At 36.6% G+C, this 24,643-nt stretch overlaps 5 non-coding genes across 5 annotated transcripts; all 5 read left to right on the forward strand.

The window, feature by feature from the left end:
• The first annotated feature begins 5,781 nt into the window (after positions 1 to 5,781).
• On the forward strand, positions 5,782 to 5,876 carry LOC127089952 (small nucleolar RNA Z43). Its single transcript, XR_007791498.1, has one exon. It is a non-coding gene; the product is annotated as a small nucleolar RNA Z43 (small nucleolar RNA).
• Positions 5,877 to 6,117: 241 nt separating this feature from the next.
• Positions 6,118 to 6,199, forward strand: LOC127089975 (small nucleolar RNA U83). The gene has a single exon (XR_007791520.1). It is a non-coding gene; the product is annotated as a small nucleolar RNA U83 (small nucleolar RNA).
• Positions 6,200 to 6,270: 71 nt separating this feature from the next.
• LOC127089945 (small nucleolar RNA snR60/Z15/Z230/Z193/J17) lies at positions 6,271 to 6,361 on the forward strand. The gene has a single exon (XR_007791492.1). It is a non-coding gene; the product is annotated as a small nucleolar RNA snR60/Z15/Z230/Z193/J17 (small nucleolar RNA).
• A 124-nt stretch (positions 6,362 to 6,485) lies between these two features.
• On the forward strand, positions 6,486 to 6,586 carry LOC127089976 (small nucleolar RNA snoR99). Its single transcript, XR_007791521.1, has one exon. It is a non-coding gene; the product is annotated as a small nucleolar RNA snoR99 (small nucleolar RNA).
• Positions 6,587 to 6,624: 38 nt separating this feature from the next.
• On the forward strand, positions 6,625 to 6,747 carry LOC127090047 (small nucleolar RNA SNORD14). The gene has a single exon (XR_007791582.1). It is a non-coding gene; the product is annotated as a small nucleolar RNA SNORD14 (small nucleolar RNA).
• The last annotated feature ends 17,896 nt before the right edge of the window (positions 6,748 to 24,643 follow it).

Consider the following 24,643-nt stretch of genomic DNA (forward strand, 5'->3'; position numbering starts at 1 on the left):
AAAAGTAAAAATAAACATCGTAGATGTGGATGAATAAAATTATATTTTTATTGATGATAATATTGAAATGCCCAACATTGTTTCACTTCTCCCTTAGGCACAGGAGAATGATTTTTATTGAAACAATAAAACAAATTACTTTGAATGATGCATAACAACAGGAACTACTATAGCAACCCAATTGTTGCAAGTTTGGCCATGTGTCACAAAGTTGGCACAAGCTCTATCTTTATCGTCATCTTCAATGATTGCAGCTGAGTGTTGATCATCCTTGTGAATGAACCCTCTACCGTGGAAAACTTCTCGCATAGATTTGACATTTCTGTTGAACGACCCTTGCTGAAATCCCAAACTAGCCTTGTTCTTGTTTTCAATAATTTCCACAACACGACCTCACTTGTCAGTATCGCTAGCCTAAATAACCTCTTTTGCATCCTTCAGAGAAGACATGGATGCCCCGGTCTTCTTCAATTCATCAATAATAGACAAAGCTTGGAACAACGTCCAACTTCTTCCTCAGCTTCCACATAGGTGAAGGATGACAAATGGCTTACCAAAAGTGCTTTCTCCCCACCAACAACGACGAGCTTGCCATTCTTAACAAACTTCAGCTTCTAATGCAAAGTAGACGTCACAACACCAACTTCATGGATCCATGACCTTCCCAACAAACAACTATTGGATGGGTGAATGTCCATTACTTGAAAATTAATTTGTAAATCCCTCGGACCTATCTTAACTAGAAGGTCCACCTCTCCAATGGCAGCTTTCCTGATAACCGTCAAACGCTTTAACCATAACACCATTGTACCTCATCGGGGCACCTTGATAAGAAACTCTTTCCAATGTTGACTTGAGCAACACACTTAATGATGAACCAGTATCAACCAATACATTGGACATATCGTCCTCTTTTCAATTCATTAAAATGTGGAGTGCCAAGTTGTGATTTCCACCTTCCTCGGGAATTTCTTCATCACAAAAGCTCAGGTTATTACATGAAGTAATGTTGGCAGCAATATGGTCGAACTGGTCCACAGTAACATCGTGCTCTACGTACGCTTGTTCCAGCACTTTCTATAAAGCCTCTATATGCGCTTCGGAGTTCATCAATAACGATAACACATAAATCTTTAATGGCGTCTGGAGCAACTGCTCCATAACGTTGAACTCATTCCTCTTGATTAATCACAAAACCTCATCATCATTAACCTTCAACCCACTAGATTCACCAGACTGATAAGTTGGAGCATTAACTGGATCAACTGTAGGAACATCTGCTTTCTTACCCACCGTAACATCTTCCACAACTTTAGGAGATATAGGGCCAAACACACGCCTACTACGGGCCATCTTAACAACATATGCAATGCTTACCACTGAATTTGCATCTGGAAAAGGGACCTCTTGCCCATTCTCAATCATGGTGGCATTGTACTTATTAGGCACAACTTTATCGGATGAATAAGGGACGGGGCCCACTAACTGTATAACCAACGATGATACCGATCTGTTAACACTTCTGCTGCTACTATCAAACTGAATAACTACTCGCTCGGGGGTCTTGAATACTAGCATGATAACATTTACATTATTCCCCATATACTTGGATTGTTGAATTTGAATAACACCTTCGTCCATCAGTTTCTGATTATCCCTCTGGACAATTACACATCCTCGAGGGTTGACGCTGCAAATAACACAATCATCATGGTCGTGTTCATAATCACTAATTAAGCACAGATCCTTATGAATCTCCACCAACGACCTTCGAATACGACGGACATCAAAAACCCTGAAATTCCCAAGACAACCATCTACCATATTCATAGAAGCATTTCCATGAGCAGGCAACATATTGGCTTTGACATTAGGTGCTCGGTCCTCAAAGGACACCATACCGCTCTTAATCAGCTTCTGAACCTCATACTTTAAAGGATAACAGTTTTCAATGTCATGGTCGGGAGTTATCTCATACTTTTCAAGGATACATGTAGGATGCATAATAGTCTTTGACATCTTGCATTCAGACATGACAGACTTCTTCAGAAGTTCTTTGGTGTACTTTCTCTAATGGATGGACGTTCCTTATGGACTTTGATTGATCTAAATCCCCATAAAGAACTTGAGTTCTCCCATCAAACTCGTCTCAAACTCTTCCTGCATAGACTTAGCAAATTCCTTGCACAAAGTAGCATTAACAGAACCAAATATGATATCATCAATGTAAATTTGAACAACAAGAATATCATTTTTGAATTACTTGTAAAAAAGATTTGTATCAACCTTCCCTCTGGTGAAATCATTTTCTAAAAGAAAGTTGCTTAATCTTTCATACCATGCTCTAGGAGCTGGTTTATGACAATACAATGATTTCTTAAGCTTGAAAACAAAATCTGGATTTTTAGGATTTTAAAAACCAGGAGGCTGGTGTATATATACTTCTTCAGTAATGTAACCATTCAGAAATGCACTCTTAACATCCATCTGATACAAGGTGATGTTATGAATAACAACAAAGGAAATTAAGAGACAAATAGACTCTGACCTGGAAATTGGTGCAAAGATTTATGGGTAGTCAATCTCCTCTTGCTGACTATAACCTTGTGCTATCAATCGAGCCTTGTTTCTTACTATATCCCCTTGTTCGTTCAATTTGTTTCTGAAGACCCATTTTATTCCAATAACGTGAGTTCCTCTTGCATAACCATAATCCATTATGTGTCCAGAAGCGCTTCATCAATTGATGGGGCACCAAACCCATAAGAGTCTCTCCAGAAGGTTTGAAAGAGGATCTGGTTCTGGCAGGTTTAGATTTGTCTCCTATAATCAATTCTTCAGACTGCGAAGATCTTTGTCTGTGCCTTCTCAAAGGATTATGAGCTTCAACAACTTCTGGTTGAGGAGCTTCATAGTCTTTTGCTTCAACTTTTTTGGCTTTTGAAGTCTTTCCTTCAGAACTTGAATAAGTGATCTTCGGAATTACTGATCCAGAGCCAATGATCTTCCCTTTCTGATCACCTCTGAAACCGACGAAGCCTCCGGGCTTAAGTTCTAGGCTTTGGAATATATGCCTTCTTCCTGTCATGTGTCGCGAGTATGTAGAGTCCAGGTACCATGACTAGTGTCTCAACTATGCTAATAAGGATATCTGCAACATATATTATCTTGTGATTAGGTACCGACATCTTTTTGGGTCCTTTGAGGCTAGTCTTCCCAGAGTTCTTAACAAACTTGGGTTTTTGTGTAGGATAGCTATACATGTATGGTAATTGAAACGGGAACGAGGTTTCGCTTTAGCCTTAGGTTTATAACCAATTCTACCTTTAGAAATAACTCCATTTTCCCCCAGAAGGGACAAAATGAGACTGGAGAGTATTGGGCTTATCGTCTTTTTCATAATCAGATTTGTCATCTGAATCATAGCCAATACCCCTAGTTTTGTTTCTGCTAACACCATAAATCATGGAAGCCATTAAGCTTCTATTCAGGCTTTTAGAAAGAAATTTCTAATTTTTTATATCATATTTCTTTATGATATCACCAGAACTTGTAGAGGCTTTAGAAAGAATTTTAACTTTGAGTCCTTTAAGAGAAGTGTTGTTAAGATCATTTGATAAATTCAGAGCAGTTACCATAGGTATCCAACACTTAGGTAGACTCCTGATAATCTTCTTAACATGATCAACAATAGAATACCCTTTGTCTAGAAGCTTAAGTTCTGCAACAAGAGTCCGAAACCTTGAGAATATGTTCTCAATAGTTTCCTCATCCTCCATCTTGAATGCTTCATATTTTTGAATCAAGGCAATTCCCTTCATACGTCATCCTAAGAGAATCAAGTATATATTTAGCAATATCTTTCAGTTGGTGATTTCTCATACTCAGTGTATGAAATAACATTTAGCAAGATGGTTCTTACTTTATGATGATTCTTAAAGTCTTTCTTTTTTTGATCTGTTATCACCCTTCTTTCAAATTTATTGCCACTTGCATCTACTGGTTGTTCATAGCCATCAACTATCATATCCCTTAAATCAACATCGTGACCTAGAAAAAATATCTCTATTCTATCATTCCAATAGTCAATTTATCTTCATAAAAAACTAGAGGTTTAGCATTGTAATGATCTCTATCATTTGTTTGAGCAACTGGTGGTGGAAGGACTATGTTTCACACTAAATCTTTATCTGACACTGTTAAGTGTTTGATATCTTATCAAAACCAGAACTGGAGCTCTGATGCCAGTTAAAGGTGGGAAGAAACACAAGAAAGGGGAGTTTGAATTGGGTTTCTAAAAAATATAAGCTTTTTCAAAACCAACTCAATCAAATAATAACATGAACAAGAAAAATAATAATGTTATTTTTATATTGGTTCGCTATTAATGAAACTACCTTCAGTCCCCCCTACCAAGGTGATTTTCCCTTCTCGACAAGGACTTAATTCCATTATAACCGAAATTGATTACAGACACCACAAAGACAAACCATCTTTGTCTTATTGAGTCTATTTGACTAAAACCTAGTCACTCAAGGAAACCACTCAAACAACTTTGAAATTTACAAGTGTGTGTTTACAAGTATTGCTTCTAAGAAAACATATTAACATGAGTTAAATACAATAAATATCTTCACACAATAACGAGTAACAACTCTTGTGTGTTTACAAAAACTATACACAAAAGTAATATACTTTAGCAAAGAGTGTGTGTATGAGCGTAATAAATGAGCATAAGCATTAACAACTTCTTCCATTCTTCCAAGTCTTCTTTATATAGGCAGTTAAAAGTTCTGTTGGAGGGTAGAATTGGAATAGAAAATTGTAGTCTCTTTGTGTAATAGTTTGCATATAGGAGACAAAATGGTACAATGGTACTATCCTTAACCCACAAAATCAACGTAGTGGAGGGAATGATGATCTTATATTGTGTACTATTTTTCTGATGCAAAATATTTTGATCTTATCTTCTAATCTTTAGAGACTTGTGATGAAATGATGTTGAAGCATGCTTAGAAGGATCAAGAGACTAGTTGATAGAATCTTCATAATTCTTCAAGTTTCATAGTCAATTCCTTAAGAAATAGGTCGTCATCAAGTCTCAAAGTCAAGGAGAGACATTTACCACTCATATTCATATACAATTATGAATGAATAAATAGTTAATATATGTCTTTTAGCGTGTCACAAAAACAAAGATTTAAAGGTTTAACTGATTATGATTCACATTTCGTCAAATATTTGATTTGTTTAAAATGTTTTAGTTAAATCTTCAAATAAAAGTAAGCTTTCTATTGTTTCATTTCATAAGGAAAAAACTAAAACTATTGAAATTGGCTAAACTTTCTATTTGAATATTCAACTTTTTTTGGTTTGAAATTATCATAATTCGGACGGTATAGAGCTAAAAAGAGGGGGGTATGAAACCAACTTTTTAAAAATAATACTACTAGGCCTTAATACCAAAAAGAACAAACGAAGTTGATTATACAAAAGAACTACCTGGCGGCGCAGGTTAAGCAAAGGCGCACCCTCCGGACATTCAATAATTCAGTTACACGCGTTTACCGTTTTCACCCAAAACCCTAGCTCTCACTCCCTACTCTTTATAAACACCTCCTCACCCACAACTCAATCTCATCTTCTTCTCTCAGATTTAGGGTTTTACCATCGCTGCTGCACTTCGCAAACTCTGGCATCTGTTTATTATATCTCTTGTTCTTTTACTCGTTTTCCTTCGATCGAATTGATTTCATATTTCAATTTCGATCGAGTTTGAAGTGACGATGACGATTTGTGATTAGGTCTCGTTCGTCGTAACGGCCAAATCGGCCTTGCCGACCATCCTGTTATATCACCACCCATATTCTGAGTCTCTTCTTTCTCAATCAAATCACTCTCTATTTTTCTTTTCTCAATTTCTTTAAATTTCTCAATAGTTGTTCTTTCAATTGGCCGATGATTAAACAAATTTATAGACAAGCATATGTCTGAATTAATTCATGTGGAAAACCTAATCTTCTCTATGAGGCCTTTTTTTTCTCTTATTTATACTTAGATCTAATTTTCAGATTATTTTTCCTCAATTTGATTCAATTTTTTGCTCTGTTATTGTTCTTCCAATGATGAGATCGATGGATATCATGTTAGGGTATGAATATTGATGATTATTATACCATACTGCCTTCCTTCTGAGGATTTTTAGTTTATCTTTTTGTTTGATTTTCTTTATTTTTGCTGTAATGCTAGATTAACATTGTTGATGGAGAGAAGAGTCATGTGATGATCAATAGCATAGTTCAACTGATTCATTCATGATTAAGCAAATCTTTTAGTCTTTCGCTCCTATCTGATGACTCTCCTTCAATAAACTAAATCTTCAATTATGTACTGTTTTGTTGTTAATTTCTAGTGAATTTATTGAAATTAATATATTGAATTGCTTCTTTTGGGACATTCGTCTGCCCCGGAAGCAGTGTTTGTGATTTCTTTTGGGAAGAAGACGTCCCTTATATGCAAATTATCCATCTGTTTCACTTTGTCAGCTCTTTTAATAATTTGCTGATCATTTTAGGATGGAACATTATTCAATGAATAACTAGTTTTGTTATGTTATGGTAATGTCGTCAGTGATGATAGCATTAAGGCTTGTTTCTCAAAACATTCGCAGTGGCCGACCAAGAGCTTTCGCCTTCGCCAGGCTTGAGAGCTAATGCTGTTTCTATCCTTCCTTGGATGTCTGAGACGACTGTAAATTTGTTGCTTCATTTGTGAAATTATCTTCTAAATTTTGGATGTCAAGTCTATTCACATGCATCATGTATACGAACATATGCATGAAATGAACCATACGCATGAAATTGTTGAAATTGTTGTTGATGTTAAAAATATCTTATTAAAAATTCCATTGGCCTTAATCAGCCTTCATCATAAATGAGTATAGTGCTTATCCTCAACCATAAAACTTTTGTGTGTTATGATACTTGCTTCGGTATTCTAACATATTGTAGTCATAGTCATCACATGCTCTTCGAGAAATGTTTCCCTTATAACTAATTTAACGTTATCTTCATTTGTATCAAATAGTGTGAAAAGATGGTCCATAATTTTTTACACATTTCATATTTCTTATCATCATGTCAATCTCTTATAACGACATATATACATTTAGGGAGGGTTATCCAAAGGTATTCTATTTAATAGGAGTTGTTATGATTGTTCTTTGAGTTGTTTGAGTGGAAGAAAATTTGATTTATTTGGTGATTAGCTAATTATTGTTAAAACTAGATGTTATTTTGACTGCTGTTGTCATCACACTTTTTGTATCCAAAGGAAAAGAGTTTTTATTGTATTTAAAGGAAAAGAGAAGATTTTAGGGTTGGTTACCGAGGTAATTTTAGGGTTTAATGTTTAGTGTTTTGCGTTGGTTACAGAGGTAATTTTAAGAAGCCCTTTTACAGAGTTAATTTTAAGGAGTATTTTTTTGTGTGCATATATTTTTGAGTATAAATGATGTTTGAGTTTTGTGTGCATATGTTTTTAGATATAAAGGTTTGAGAAAATATAAAGTGTGAGGATGAGAAAAGAAATTATTGATTATATTTTTGTGTTTGACAAGATAGGTCTTGTGTCTATGTATTAACATAAAAATGAGCGATTGTGATAAAAATTTCAAATGAGTGATTTTAACAAAATTTTTAAGAAAATGACAACTATTTGAGGTTGGATAATAAAAATATATGTGTTAATGTATCTTAGAGATTTGGTATAAAGAACAAAAATATGTGTTAATGCATCTTACAGATTTGGTATAAAGAACAAAATTTCTAAAACATACCACCCACTAAAAGAAAATGAGAGAGAAATATCTTAATTGTACTTGTATTGATTCATTTGACACAAAATCATTCTTAGTAATTAAACATTATAGATTTCATTGGTTAAATGAGGGGATGAGGAAGAATATGGTTAAATGAGGGGATGAGGAAGAATAAGGTTGACTAGCTTCAAATCATTTTGATTTTGCTTCCGATTTGGCTTGCCTTGACTCTAGAAGTTTGCAGGAAGTGAAGTTGATCAAAGAGAGGCTTGGATTCTTGGAGTTTCAATCTCAAAATAGAAGGAGATTTGAAACTCGATTTCAAGTGAAATATTCAAGTTTATCCTTTAATTGAGGTTAGGGAGACAATGGTTCAAAGCTTAAGCAAGTAGGGTCCTCATTCTGATCACCAATGTCATGTATATCTAGGGTATTAAGTTACTTTTCACACACTTCCAATTTTTACCAATTTTAGCAACTCTTGCTTGCATGGATGCATGAGCGTGTACAAGGTCCAATTCATTATGCCAAAAGATCCAATATTCTATGCTAATCAACCTAAAATGATGTCACATGACCATGCATTATGGAGATGAAATGTGAACATAAATCTTACCAAATGAAGCCTTGTGAAGAACTCATGCGCAAGTCCTTCAAATCTTGTCCATATGAGGTGGTCTTGGACTTTTTGGAAAGTGACATCAAAGGGAACAACTTTGATGTTGAACACTTTGATGTTGAACACTTTGATGTTGAACACTTTGATGTTGTCCATATGAGGTGGTCTTGGTCTTGGACTATTTTAAGCTTGAATTGTGATGGATTTTGAGATGGAAGTTTGAGAAATCAAACATAATTGAAAATTTTCTAAGTACCAAATCAAATATCCACTTCTTCCACCTTGAATAACTTTTGCTATGAGTTTCAAATGGAAATGGTTCCTTCATCAAAGTTGTATATATTTTAATTCTATTCAATTTAGTCACATATTTGACCTTATTTGAATTTGGCATGAAGGAGTTATGCATTTTAGAAGTTGACGAAAATTGTTTGTTCAATGGTAATGACCCAAAATGACCTATAATGTTTCCTCTTGACACATGACCTTGCAAGTTTAATTTGACATTTCTAAAAGAATAAAAGTTGGAAATTAAATCTTGAAATTGATCATTAAACTTGGATGGCCTTCATCGCATAAAAATTGAGCAAGTTACGGTCCTTGGAAGTTGACCTCCTAATTAGGGCACAAACAAAATGACCTATAATCTTTCACCATAAAAAATGACTTTACAAGAAAAATTAACTCTTTATGCCAACATGAAAGTTGTTTTTAATGTCATAAAGAGTAATTTTTCTCTTGGAATCATTTTCATATGACAAAATGTGTAGGTGATATAGGGTCTAGGGAACCCTAGATTTGACTAGTTGACTTTCTCTAGTCAACCTCTTTGAACCAACTTGCAAACTTGAAGTTCTCTTGATCTTTTGGACTCATGGAGGATCATATATGCATAAGATGATATGAAATAAAGTATCCCTTGATATATTGGACCAAATGTTGAAGAAACTTGCTGAGGAAGTCACATAAGATACCCAGATGAAATAGGGCTTCCTTGACAAACAAGCTTCAAACTCTTGATGAATTCTTGATCAAAATGACAAATTAAGAACATGGGGATCCATATATTATGTCTAGAACCATTGTGAACCATCTCTTGATTGATCTCCTTGCACTGAGGGTCTTAAACTCTAGTTGTGAACTTGATGAGGCATTGGTGGATGCACACACTACCTACAAAAAGAACAAAGCTATACATGGACATATTTTTGGTAGTTTGGTTAGTAAACAAAGAAAAATAAAGTATGATATAATCAAATATGCTCGGTGATCTCTCCCAAAGCAAACCTAATGAATGCGGGTAAGGAGGATGCCAAGGTGTGATCACAAAGTCAATGCATATGATGAGATATCATGAGGGATGTTAGGGTCAAAATTGGGGTCCTACAAGTCCAAAGAGAAAGGTATTGTTGATGTTGATTGTTGAAGTGTTTTTTATGGGAAAGAAAAATGAAAGTTGTTTGATTTTAATTGCCCTAAAGTCTATGAACGAAGATGAATATTTTGAATAATTGAAGCCTATGTTCTATATTCAAAGATATTCAAAACAATAATAGGAATAATATATCTCATTTTTATCTGTTGCTTAAATCTTGTGGCGCATAATTTGCATCATAACTAACATGTGCTTAAAAGAGAAGAGTCTTTTTGTTTGTTTTGAAAAGAAAGAGGCAATGTGTGCTTGAATGGATGAAGCTTATCATGACCATGTATTGATGCTCTCTTATCTAAAGTGTCTTGAATGTGGATCTTGACCTGAGATTGGCTAGTTGGATCCAGTACAATGCAAATACAAAGGTCTAATAACTCAATCAAGTGATCAATGAGCTTATGATCACTTGATTGAATAAGGGGAGCATACAAATTTTTCATGAAAAGTCTAAGACAAGTTTAAATCACAAAGTGTAATTAATTGATCAAAATGAAATTTATCAACTAATCCACCAATAAGGGATCACGGTGAGAATCACTCAATGGAAACAGGAAAAAGATATTGACATTAAAGATTGAAATTAATCGATGTTAATCTTAATTTCTAATTAATCATTAAAATAAAATTAAAAGAAACTAGCAATTAAACTCAATTAAAAAATTAATCCTAATCAAAATCTAGTCTAAACATTATATTATTTTTATATTGTATTTTCAAGTATTTGAATTTGACAAAAAAATTAAAGAAAATAAAAAACAATAATTAATCATTAATCAAATTCAACTTTATAGGGTGTATGGATTTGGATCAAGGGGTGCAGTTAGGAAAGGGGTGATGGGCCTATACACTAAAGGTCCATGTTAGTTATTTGCTTGCATTCAGATTGGTGGGGGTGAGTAAGCAAAATGGATTTATTGCATAGCAAAAGCCCTTTGGGCTTAGACCAAAAGGCCCAACGCGTACAAAAGGGGCAAAGGAAACTGAGAGGAGTCAGATTTCCTTCAGTTCCATCTTCGCAGCCAGACCTATCTCATAACTCTCTCCTTGCCAAAATTCACTCAGATGCGCCGGAGGCGACGAAACAAGATTAATCAGTACCAAAACGCCATCAAAAGACTCACCTTTTTGTCCTCTCTTTGTTTCTCACCCTCGTTTTCTATTTTGTAACAACCCGTATAATATATATCTAGAATAATATCATACAAGTGTTAATAATTGGTACTGATCCAACATAAGTGCCTAATGGCATCAATATATATACATGTTCAAACTAAAACATCAATGGAACATGTTATACAATAGCTCCTAAACAATAAAAGTCTAAGAACTATGTGCAATATCTTCATTGCACACAACTCCACAACGGAAGATCCGAATAACTGCGTCCATTGAAACATCCATAAACAGCTTCTACTGAATTCAACCTGTAAGGAATACCTGAAAAATAACAACAATAATGGGATGAGATAATAATCTTAGTGAGTTCTCTTATCCTATGGGTCCACTCGGCTCTACAGGGTTCCTACTCGATTCTAACTCAAGTATTCACCTTCCGTTATTTGTGCATCACTCGCACCTTGTAACTAGGACTTGAGTAACAGAGGGATAAATGCAATATATGGAAACATATCACTTGAGTGCATCCACTCAACAAATCACTATTCGGATTTACGCAACATTGATCCCCAACCGGACCTACGTCTAGGCCAAGGCTTGGTTCACGCATGCCCGTATGATTCGACTTTCACGGTGGATATCAGGTTCCCCTATGGGACTTGAACCCACTTTTAAGAACCATCCCTCGTAGAGGAATCGAACCCACTTTTAAGAACCATCACTCGTATGGGACTCGAACCCACATTGAGTATCTTTCACCATATGGGACTCGAACCCACTTTTAAGAGCCATCACTCGTATGGGACTCTAACCCACGTTGAGTATCTTTCACCATATGAGACTCTAACCCACTTAGGTGTCCACCTTTTCCCGATGTCTTTCATGGTCGGGACTCAAACCCAATTGAGGCGCGAATCATTGATGCCACATCCCCACTTACCGCTTTACATAGCCTTGAAGTGGTATGTGCATAATCACAACTATTTCTGAATACGTGATTAGGTCTCAATAACAAATAGGACTTTCGGAGCAATGCTCCTCACCAAAATAGGTCTTTTGGAACAAATGTTCCTCACCAAAAATATCAAACAATCCTCATGATATCATATCAATTCTCATAGCATCATAACATGATCCATTCTCATACATGAATCACACATGTTCCATACAAAGAATATTGATTCACTTACCAAGTGAATACTTGTCCACGATACACACTTAGGTACCGTTGCATCCAAGCATCACCGTATACTCATTTCCATAACCTAGATTATCTTTCTAAGTTATTAATCAAGTTATTCTCCTAGGTTTCCTCACTCATCTTTGTAAGATTTTTAATCATGTTATTTCACCTTCAACATAACAACAATATTTAACTTTCATCATAATATAATTCATAGCATTTATAAATCACATAATATTTTATAACATGGAACAATAATAATAGCCCTTTACGTTATCTTTCTAACGCATTCGTCCATGTCCAAAACGGAGTTATAACCCTCAATTAATTCATTAATCTATCTTAATCAAGTTTTAGATTAAGATTTATTCATTGCATAAGTATTCAACAACAACATTCTTGGCCTAGTGGTAAGGCTTGTACCATACCAAAGAGGTCCTGGGTTTGAACCCCATTGGTCATATATTTTAATTCATCAAATAATTAATTCATGTCAATAGATTGATCAAATGAATCAATCGATTGAATGTGAAATCGATTGGTTGGAACTTCGTACTAAAAATTCATCCATCTATCATTTTTACCTACCATTTTCACATAACATGATTCCTCAACAACAATCAACACTCAAGGATTTCTCAACCTCATAAACACATGTTCATAACAACAACAAAAACCATGTTTAATCAGAACAACACCATAATCATAGAAAACATGGTTAACTCATGATTCATGGAATATTTTATGAATAACTTATATTGTTATGAATTCATATGATTAACCTCCATAACTTCAACAAGAAAACACATCAGCATCAAACACTCAAGAATCACAACTTCAACAACAACAACATGATATCAACACATCAACATCAAACACTCAAGAATCACAACTTCAACAACAACAACAACATGATATAAACACATAGCATGGATGAGAAGTATGGACACAACAAGTTCATCACAAATTCACACAAATCCTAACCCCCTAAACATAGGTTATTTTCCCCCCAAATGCTAAATCTATCTAAGAACTCACCTAGTAGAAGAAGAAGATGAAGTTTGGTGAAGATGATGAGTAGAAAATGGTGATGATGAGATTTTCCTTCTTCTCCTCCAAGCCATTCTTCCTTCTTTCTCTCTTCTTCTTCCTCTCTTTTCCTATTTCTCTACTCTTCCCTTTCTTTCTTTCTGATAACTCTCTCTCTCTTTCTACATACTCTTCCTTCTTATCCACTTCTTCTTTCTTTTCCAATCACCACCACACAAATACTATATAACATATATAAATAATATAAAATATTAAGTAGTAATATAAAATATCTCAATTGATATTTTATCTTCCAGTACCAATTGACCAATTATTAACGTTATCAAAATGTCCTCTCTCGCACTTATTAATATTGGTCTATCTCTTTTATTAATAATTAATCTCTTCAGAGTTCACTGGCTACTCTATTGGTCCCAATTGACAATATTTAGAGCACATAGGAGCTCCAATTGTTACAACTGATAATAGATAGAGTACATAGGAACTGAATAGGTCTTAACTAACAACTAATTGAGCATTTAAGGGAATACGGGATATTACATTCTCCCCCCTTAAATTGAAATTCTCCCCCGAATTTCCTTCACTCAACAAACAAACAATTCTTGTATCAACGTCTTAGACCAACACTTAACTTCTCTTCGATTCAAATACTTCTTCTACAATTTCATCTGCAATAACTTCTTATAGTTTCATCTACACCAACCCCCCGACAAAATGTCTATCCTCACAATGGGCGAATCACATAGAGGAACAGTTGCAAACATCGCAACATATGTAAGTTTTTTCTTTTGTTAACTTTTTATCTTTCATCTTCACCAACCCACTTTTATTTTAACATACCAACTTAGTCAAGTTTTTTATTCTTTCTTTTATAGGATGTATCAAGGTTCCGAACTCGGGTCCACGAATATGTCCATATGGACCCGATGATTCAACCTTATGTTGAACTCGCCGGTTTTGGTCATATAAGCAAGATTTTGTCTTGGTCCATAGATAACAAATTCATTCTAGCTTTATGCGAAAGATGGAGACCAGAGACACACACATTTTGGTTCCCAACCGGTGAGTGTACCGTGACGTTAGAAGACGTCTACATGCTTTTGGGACTACCCATTGAAGGTAAGGTTGTTAATGCTAAAACCAACTATGCAAATTCAATTTGCATGGATCTCTTGGAGACTGATTTGTTAGATGATAACGCAAGAGGTCAAGGTATACTACTCTCACGCCTTAAGTCGTACTATAATACTTTATACTTAGATGAGCATTCTACCGAAGATGCTCGAATAATAAAAACTAGGTGTTACATTATGCTGTTAATTGGCTCGTTTTTATTTCCCGAAGGTAGTGGTTCTAGCATGCATATTATGTATTTACCTCTACTTAGACATGTAGATAGAATAGGAAGTTACAGTTGGGGATCTGCTTGTCTAGCCTATCTCTATAGCTCCTTGTGCAAAAACTCACACAAAGACACATCTACATTTTCTGGATGTGCTGGTTTGCTACAAGCATGGGGTTGGTCAAGTCTACCGTCTCTAGCACCCGTCAATAACAACCCTTTCACATTTCCGTATGCACAAAAGTAAGTTGTTTAAATTGTTATATCTTTACTTACTTCTTTAAAGATTATTACCTCTAACTAATATTTTTTGACTTTTTGGTGTAGATGGTCTGCACGTGGTATGAGTTACAACAGATGTCCAAGACACTGTATTACTCAGTATCGCAACCTGTTGGATCACCTTCGACCGACAGACGTAAGGAAAATAATTTAATTATTTCGTTATATTTTGTTAACTTCTTCTACATTGACTATAATCCTATCTTCTTTCACATTTCAGTTCATTTGGCGTCCATACCTTAATTTGGATCATGAGCATGAGGTCAACGCTGAAGACGCGGTCGTATGGACTGCATGCACACCGATAATACGGTTCACAACTGTGGAGATGCACAACAGTGATCGTGTGAAGCTGCAGTTCGGTGTGCTCCAAAATATCCCAGATACCCTAGCTAGCCTAGGAGAATGGCATTTGCGCAAAGTTAACGACCAATGGAACTTCAATCCATGGCAAAGCTTCGCAAGATCGGAGTGTCGCAAATGGAAGCATCGTCATGACCATGTGTTAACTGACGCAGTCGTGCCAACTGAAGAAAAACCAAGTCGTACTTATATGGCTTGATACAGATCGGTTGGTTTTCAGTTCATCGCCGAGGATATGTACTTGTACGACCCACGCCAGATGACTTACACACCTGACACCTCAACATCAAACCCCCAACAACAGTGTCAGACCGGATACACACAACCCCCTGTCCGTCAAACGTTTCGTTCAACCAATACACAAACATACAACCAAAACATTCCATACACCCAACCTCAATACCAAGAGCATACCCCATACCACCACCAACAAATTGACCATCAACCTGAGACTCAACATCGCTTCGCATCCACCCCATCACCCTACCAAAGTCGCCTAAGCCAGAACACCCAACGATCATTCAACACCAACCGCCCCTCCTCCTACCGTATCCAAGAAGCCCAAACCTCACAAAAGCAAAACATCCAACAACCCTATCTCTACCAAACACCCCAACAACCTTTCCAACATTTCCTTGACGCATCGTTCACACCCATGTCTCCCTTCAACCGTCTCGGTCGCCCATCAATGAGTCAACCACATCCCAACTTCTCAGGCATGGGTCATGAGCTCAACTACGTCGGTACACCATCGATGCATACTGAAGACTATGTCGACTTGTCTGACTACTTCAACAGACCTTCTCCTGTAGTTGGTAGTGACGCTTCTGGCCTCTCAAATGCTCAAACACCGGTACAAAATCGTCAACGTGGGTTAGGGCCACGGGTTAGGGTAGTTAGGGGATGTGGGACCGGAGGTCGGTTAGGTGATCCTGGTCATCACCATTAAGTTTCTTTGTGTAAACGGAAAATTTTATTAATATCAAGTGGTCTTATATCAAATTTATCTATCACGTATACCATTTACCAAAAAAATTTGCATTTTAGGAGGAGTCTCCAATTGAATTGGCGCCTCCTCCTAAACCCTACACAGGGGCGCCAATTGGATTTGCTATGGCACCTGCCCTAGCCAATCCAATTGACGCCTCCATTCAATTTTTAAGAGGAGTCTCCAATTCAATTGGCGACTCCTCCTAAAAGTGGGGTAGTTTGCGATTTTTTTTGAAACCAGAGATATTTTGAAAATTTTCTTTAAAAAGTGGGTTATTTTTGTAAAAAAATCGTATTTAGTCATATAAGGCAATTTGACGCATTTCTTTTGTTTTTACAACATCGCCTATCATATCATTTACTTTCTTTATTACAATGCATTTTATTTTATAAAGCACCCAAAAATAGTATTAAAATAATAGAGTCTTATTAATGATTTAACTTTTACATCTTGACACATGAAAAAGGAGAAAAGGAGGGATTTTTTACCAATATACCCCACTTTTTCAAATAAATTCCCAAAATAACCCAGTTTTCAAAAAAATTCCCAATATACCCCACTTTTAGAGGGAGGCGCCAATTGGATTGGCGCCCCCTCTTAAAAATTGCAAGGAGACGCCAATTGGATTGGCTAGGGCACCTGCCCTAGCCAATCCAATTGGCGCCTATGTGTAATTTTTAAGAGGGGGCGCCAATCCAATTGGCGCCTCCCTTAAAAAAGCCTCAAATGAAAAAACTTCCAACATTAAAGTTGTAGATCTTTTCAAGACAATGAATTTGGATATAAATTTTGCATCATTTGGATTTTCTATGAGAAAGTTATGGGCAGTTGAAGTTGGACTTCTGAGTTTTTTAACTATTATCTGAGTCATAATGTTTTGTATTATTCCATGTGTTTCTTTTAGGAATATGAATTTTTGTCCAACATAACATTTGAAGTAGACATCTTAAATTTTCCATTTCACTTGGTCCCACCTCAAAATAATTAAAAATGACTGAGTTAGGTCCCTGCGAACTTGACCCAAAATTAGGGTTTCTGTCAAAACAAGTGTATGTGAATTTTGCTAAAAGGGACCAACTTCAAGCCCTTTAGTTTGAATGATAAAAGCCTCAAATGACAAAACCTTCAACATAAAAGTTGTATATCTTTTCAAGATAATGAATTTGGACTAAAGTTTTGCATCGTTTGCAATTTTTATGAGAAAGGTATGGGCACCTGAACTTGGACTCTTTGACATTTTATCTGTTATCTGACCTATAATGTTTTGTATTATTGCATGTGTTTGTGTTAGAGTTATGAATTTTTGTCCAACATAACAAGTGAAGTAGACATCTTAAATTTTCCATTGCACTTGGTCCCACCTCAAAATAATTAAAAATGAGTGAGTTATGTCCCTGCGAACTTGACCCAAAATTAGGGTTTCTGTCAAAACAAGTGTATGTGAATTTCGCCAAAAGGGACCAACTTCAAGCCCTTCAACATAACAATAACAAGTCCTTGAATTAGGGTTTCTGACCTATAAATTTTTGTATTATGATATGTGTTTATTTTAGAATTACGAAAGAAACCTAATGTTTGGAGTTTACACAAAGATAAATTAGGCGTGAAAGTAGTATACCTTGTCCCCTAGCATTATCATCTAACAAATCAGTGTTTAAAAGCTCCATGCAAATTGAATTTGGAAAGTTGGTCTTACCATTAACAGCTTTGCCTTCAATTCGTAGTCCTAAAAGCATGTAGACGTCTTCTAACGTCACGGTACACTCACCGGTTGGAAACCAAAATGTGTGTGTCTCTGGCCTCCATCTTTCGCATAAGGCTAAAATGAACTTGTTATCTATAGACCAAGACATAATTTTGCTAAGGTGACCAAAACCGGCGAGTTCAACATAAGGTTGAATCATCGGGTCCATTGGGACAAATTCGTGGACTCGAGTGCGAAACCTTGAGACATCCTATAATAGAAATAATGTAACACTTGACTAAGTCGGTATTTCAAAATAAAATGGGGTTGGTGGAGATGAAACATAAAAAAGAAGTATAAGAAAAAACTTACGTATGTCGCGATGTTTGCAACTGTTCCTCTGTGTGCTTCGCCCATTGTGAGTAAAGACATATTGTTGGGGAGTTGGTGTAGATGAAAATGGAAGATTTTGTTGAAGATGAAATTGTAAAAGAAGTAATGTAGATGAAGTAGTGAGAAATGTAGATGAGATAGTGAGAATGTTGGTGTGGAAGAATTGTTGAAGGAGTGGATCAATTTATAGGCAAATGGAGGACTGCATGGAAAATTGTGTTTGCATGGTGTCTCCACCTCATTTGGCGACCATGTACAACATTAAGGAGGTGGCGCTATTCAAATTGGCGACACCATAGGGTACATGCATGCAAGGCTAGTTATGAATGCTTGGTTTCGAGGACTGACTACATGGGGGCGCCATTCAAATTGGCGACCATGTACAAGCCTTAAAGGTAGGCGCCAAACCAATTGGTGCCACCTTCTGCATGTCTGACACGTGGCATTGTTGTCTCCTGCATGCTGAACAAAACACTTATGGATGGCTTGCATGATTGACACTTCATCTCTGACCATCTTAGGTGTCCGACACGTGTCTGTCTTGTCTCCAGTATGCTGATGACTACCTTCTTGATAGCTTGCCTGGCTGACACATCAACTCACACTGTCTTGCAGGATTGACACATCATCTCAGAGACGTGGCTCTCTATTATCCTACATGCTGAATACTCACTCTAGTCTTGCATGACAGACACATCAAGTCTTGACTAGCTAGCATGCTTAGGTGTCCGACACGTGTCTGTCTTGTCTCCAGTATGCTGATGACTACCTTCTTGATAGCTTGCCTGGCTGACACATCAACTCACACTGTCTTGCAGGATTGACACATCATCTCAGAGACGTGGCTCTCTATTATCCTGCATGCTGAATACTCACTTCTGTCTTGCATGACAGACACATCAAGTCTTGACTAGCTAGCATGCTTAGGTGTCCGACACGTGTCTGTCTTGTCTCCTGTATGCTGATGACTACCTTCTTGATAGCTTGCCTGGCTGACACATCAACTCACATTGTCTTGCAGGATTGACACATCATCTCAGAGACGTGGCTCTGTAGTATCCTGCATGCTGAATACTCACTTCTGTCTTGCATGACAGACACATCAAGTCTTGACTAGCTAGCATGCTTGACACATCAACTCACACTGTCTTGCATGACAGACACATCAACTCTTGACTAGCTAGCATGCTTGACACATCAGGTCACACTGTATTGCATGACAGACACCTCATCTCTGAAATTACTTGCATGCTTGACACGGTATCTCAGACTAGCTTCAATGTGAGACACTGATACCATCTATTTAAGTGTCTTACTATCACATTCATCTGCACTTGCAAAATCCTTTTCATCTTCACTCACATTCATCTTCACTCACATTAATACTTATCATCTGCAAAATACTTAGCATCTTCACTCACATTCATCTGCACTTGCAAAATAGTTTTCATCTCCAAAATGTCATCTTCATCATTATACAGTATCAACATTCGCTGCAACGGTGAAACTTTTGAGTCTGAGATTCATGGTTTTTGTTTTAAAAACACTGATACCATTAGAGTCACGATGAAGAGAAATGCAACCTTTTTGCATTTCAAAAAAAGAATACAATCCTTCATAGCATCAGGTAATGTGTCAAAGATGACATATCAGAATCCTATATTTTTTGAGAATGGTCAATGCAAGTTTTTCCCCCTAAAGATACGAGACGATGAAGATGTTGAAAGCATGTTTCTTAGTCATGAACATTCAGGCATGGATTGTATCGAGTTGTACATTACTCTACAGCCATGTATACCGTCTCAACAGTCTCAACTAACAGATTAGGATCCAGCTGGTGGAGATGCTGCAGATGATGCACAATGGTCAGATGAACTCAACCCAGAAGCAGAAGTAGAGGTCGACGTTATTGATGAAGAAGAAGAGGAGACTGAGATACAGGTTGATTACATCCTGAATAACGACGATGAAGATGAGGCTCAACCACCACCAATACCTCCTACTCATGCCTATATTCCTCCTCAACATATGACAAATATGGCTCTTAACGATGATGAAATGTCCGACAGTGTCTTCTATAATCCGTATCCGAGACCAGTAGGCGAATTAAAGGTGGGAGACATGTTTCGTACCAAAGAGGAATGTGTCTTGGCAATCAAAAAATACCACATGAACAACTTTGCTGACTTTACGGTGAAACGCACTGATTCTAGAAGGTATGTTATCGAATGTCGTAACATGCTTTGTAAATTTCGTTTGGCTGCATCTTACAAGAAGAAAAATGACTCTTGGGAGATCGCTTCAATAGACCCACCACACAGTTGCGTCGCAACAACCGTTGAACAAGATCACCGTAAACTGAGCACAGCTTTGATATGTCGAGACATTCTGCCATTGGTAAATAAAGACCCATCAGTGAAGGTGAGTATAATTATATCCCATATCCGAACAACATATAATTATACTCCATCTTACAAGAAAGCATGGATTGCGAGGACAAAGGCTGTTGAGCAGGTTTTCGGAAACTGGGAGGACTCATTCAAGGAATTACCACGGTTTTTATGGGCACTAAAAACTTATGTCCCAGGAACTGTGGCAATACTGGAGACAGTGCCAGCAATGATGCCAGACGGAACCTGTGCTACAGGTAATAGAATATTTCACCGTCTCTTTTGGGCATTTGACCCGTGCATCAGAGGTTTCGCTTTCTGCAAACCTCTCCTACAAATTGATGGCACTTGGTTATACGGAAAATACAAGGGTACGTTGCTCATGGCAGTTGCACAAGACGGTAACAACAATGTATTTCCCATTGCCTTTGCTCTTGTTGAAGGTGAAACGGCTGGTGGATGGGGTTTCTTTCTTCGACATCTCAGAACGCATGTCGCTCCACAAGCCAATCTATGTTTGATTTATGATAGACATGCTGCCATCGAAAGTGCCTACAACAACCATGACAACGGATGGCATGATCCTCCTTCTACACATGTCTACTGTATCAGACACATTGCACAAAACTTCATGCGTGCTATAAAAGATAAGAATCTTCGCAAGAAGGTGGTGAATGCTGGGTATGCTTTAACTCAACCGTCTTTTCAATATTATCTTGATGAGATTCGTCTGTCTAATGAAGACGCGGGGAGATGGATAAATAACATCCCAGTTGAGCAGTGGACAAGAGCATTTGACGGTGGTCGTCGATGGGGCCACATGACAACAAACATTGTGGAATGCATGAACGGGGTTTTCAAAGGAATTTGAAACCTGCCGATAACCGCCTTGGTAAGATCAACCTATTATAGGTTGGCTTCTATGTTCGCAACCAGAGGTGAAAGATGGAGTGCAGTGTTAATGTCTGGACAAGTATTCAGTGAGTGTTGCATGAAGGTCATGAAAGAGGAGAGCATTAAAGCTACGACACACGCTGTAACAGTGTTTGACCGTCAAAGACAAAATTTCAGCGTCCAGGAAACAATGGGCAACAGCGACGGGAGACCAAACTTAGCCTACGCGGTTAAACTACACAGAAGTTGGTGCGATTGTGGAAAATTTCAGGCCTTCCGCATACCTTGCTCCCATGTCATTGCAGCATGCGCTTATACTCGTCAAGACGCTTACACCCATTTATCTGATGTGTACAAGTCAAACACCATCATGAATGTATATAGTCAAAGCTTTTCAGTACTACCAATGGAGGATTACTGGCCTCCGTATGAAGGAGATATTGTTTGGCACAATGAAGAGATGCGTAGAAAGAAGAAAGGAAGGCCAAACAGCACACGTATCAGAACAGAGATGGATTCCACAGATAAAATGATAAGATTATGTAGTATCTGTCGTCAACCAGGACACAACAAAAATAACTGTCCCAATCAAGGAGCATCATCTAGATCTTAAGATTTTTGTAACATTTTATCTAGACCTTAAGCTTTTTGTAACATTTTGTCTTAATCTTATGCTTTTTGTAACATTGTATTTCTGTAACAATCAATCAATATATATCATTAAGTTCTTGTTACAACGAGTTTCATAACCAACATCAGTACAAAACATCTGAAAACATAAATAATTCTAACTGATTACAACAATCAAATTAATGTCGTCTCGACCAAACATCATTTCCCTAGCATCCTTATCAGTCTTCATTCGCACCCAACCAAAGATACTGTCAAGTCTCTCAATACTTCTGATTTTTTCCCCTTCTGGTATTTTCCCGTCTAACCATCGAACCAGCTCCCTCTTCAGTTGATCTAACGTGGTGATGTTCCAAAACAGCATCAGCAATTGAGGTTTGTCTCTCGCATAAATCACCTTACCGTATCGGCGATGAACACCAAACATGATAGCCAAATGATTATATGAGTTGTGGAACAATAGGTCACACAACGCATCTATTTATAAGACAAAAAAGGCATTTTATGAGGGACTCGCCAATTGAGTTGGCGCCTCCTTTTAAAACATACACATAGGCGCCAATTGGATTGGCTAGGGCACCTACCCTAGCCTAGGGCACCTGCCCTAGCCAATCCAATTGGCGCCTCCATTCAAGTTTTAACAACAGTCGCCATATGAACAACTTTCATGTTCATCAAAAATCCATTTGAAACTTGGAAGCTCATCATTCATTTCAAAACATTATAGATCATTTTGACAGAAACCCTAATTTTAGGTCAACTTCACAGGGACCTAACTCACTCATTTTTAATTATTTTGAGGTGGGACCAAGTGCATTAGAAAATTTAAGATGTCTACTTCAAATGTTATGTTGGACAAAATTTCATATCTCTAAAAGAAACACATCAAATAATGCAAAACATTATAGGTCAGATTACAGTTGAAACCCTAATTTTAGGTCAACTTCGCAGGAACCTAACCCACTCATTTTTAATTATTTTGAGGTGGGACCAAGTGCATTGGAAAATTTAATATGTCTACTTCAAATATTATGTTGGACAAAATTTCATAACTCTAAAAGAAACACATGAAATAATGCAAGACATTATAGGTCAGATTACAGTTGAAAAACTCAGAAGTCCAACTTCAACTGCCCATAACTTTCTCATAAAAAATCCAAATGATGCAAAATTTATATCCAAATTCATTGTCTTGAAAAGATCTACAACTTTCATGTTGAAGGTTTTTTCATTTGAGGCTTTTTTAAGGGAGTCGCCAATTGGATTGGCGCCTCCTTGTAATTTTTAAGAGGGGTCGCCAATCCAATTGGCGCCTCCTCCTAAGAGTGGGGTAGATTGGGAATTTTTTTGAAAACTGGGTTATTTTGGGAATTTCTTCGAAAAAGTGGGTTATCTCGGTAAATTTGCCGAAAAGGAGTGATAAATAAAAATAGTTTTATTTTACAATTCATTTTTATAGTTTTGCAAAAAGGATTAAAATAAGAAGGTCCCAAATTGTTGGAATTTGCTTTCCGACGCACAACTAACTCATCATCATTTATGTATCCATCATCACGTTCGCATCACTATCAGATGTCCTGCAAAGAAAAATCGAGCAAACAAAAGCATGTCATCATATTTTTATCATACCATACCATTTACAAGCAATGTTCATACATAAATTAATAAAAATGAATTAATTAAACACAAATCAAGGAAATTGCATACATGCGAAGTTGCACATCATACATACCATTGAAGTTGCATCATACATATCAAAAGCCAATTAACAAAATCAAAAATAAGAAAAATCACAATATCAAAACAAACTCAGTAGAGAAAGAGGATTTAATTAATGGGGTTATTGTAATTAACTTTAATTAAATTAATTGATGGATTTAATCAAACTTTAATTAATTAACTATGCATTTATTTTATTTTTTAAATGTTATTTCGCTTCATTATTTCCCCAGTGATAAAAGTGTATCCCAATCCATTAATTTGTAGTTTCTTGTATCATTTTATTTTAATTCCTTTTGCTTATTTAGGATAATTGAATTAAATAAACAACTCGACTACCTAAAATTAACTTTTCCAAATCAAAATTCATGGTCAACACCAATGGCATTTTTTCAAACCTAATGAAACTCAAACACTTGGTTAACACCAAATTTCCATTTTCAAAATCAACTTTCAAATCACTTCAAAATAAATTTTGATTCACTTCAAAGCATTTTCACAATTCGCTCCACAACGCAAATCAAACGTTTAACTCAATATCAAACTCTCTTTTTTCAATAAAAGTCAAAACGATTAATTCATACTTTGACTATTTCAAACAATAAGAAGAAACAAATGATACTTGGGTGAAATGTCCAGTCATATCCCCAAGTGTTAGGCCCAAGTCTAATAGCTTGTAAGTCATAAATACTCGTCTTTCACCAAAATTCAAATGTGTCCCCTTTTTGCAATAAAT

This window comes from Lathyrus oleraceus, chromosome 5 (assembly GCF_024323335.1).
Source record: "Lathyrus oleraceus cultivar Zhongwan6 chromosome 5, CAAS_Psat_ZW6_1.0, whole genome shotgun sequence".
Classification (NCBI taxonomy): Eukaryota; Viridiplantae; Streptophyta; class Magnoliopsida; order Fabales; family Fabaceae; genus Lathyrus; species Lathyrus oleraceus.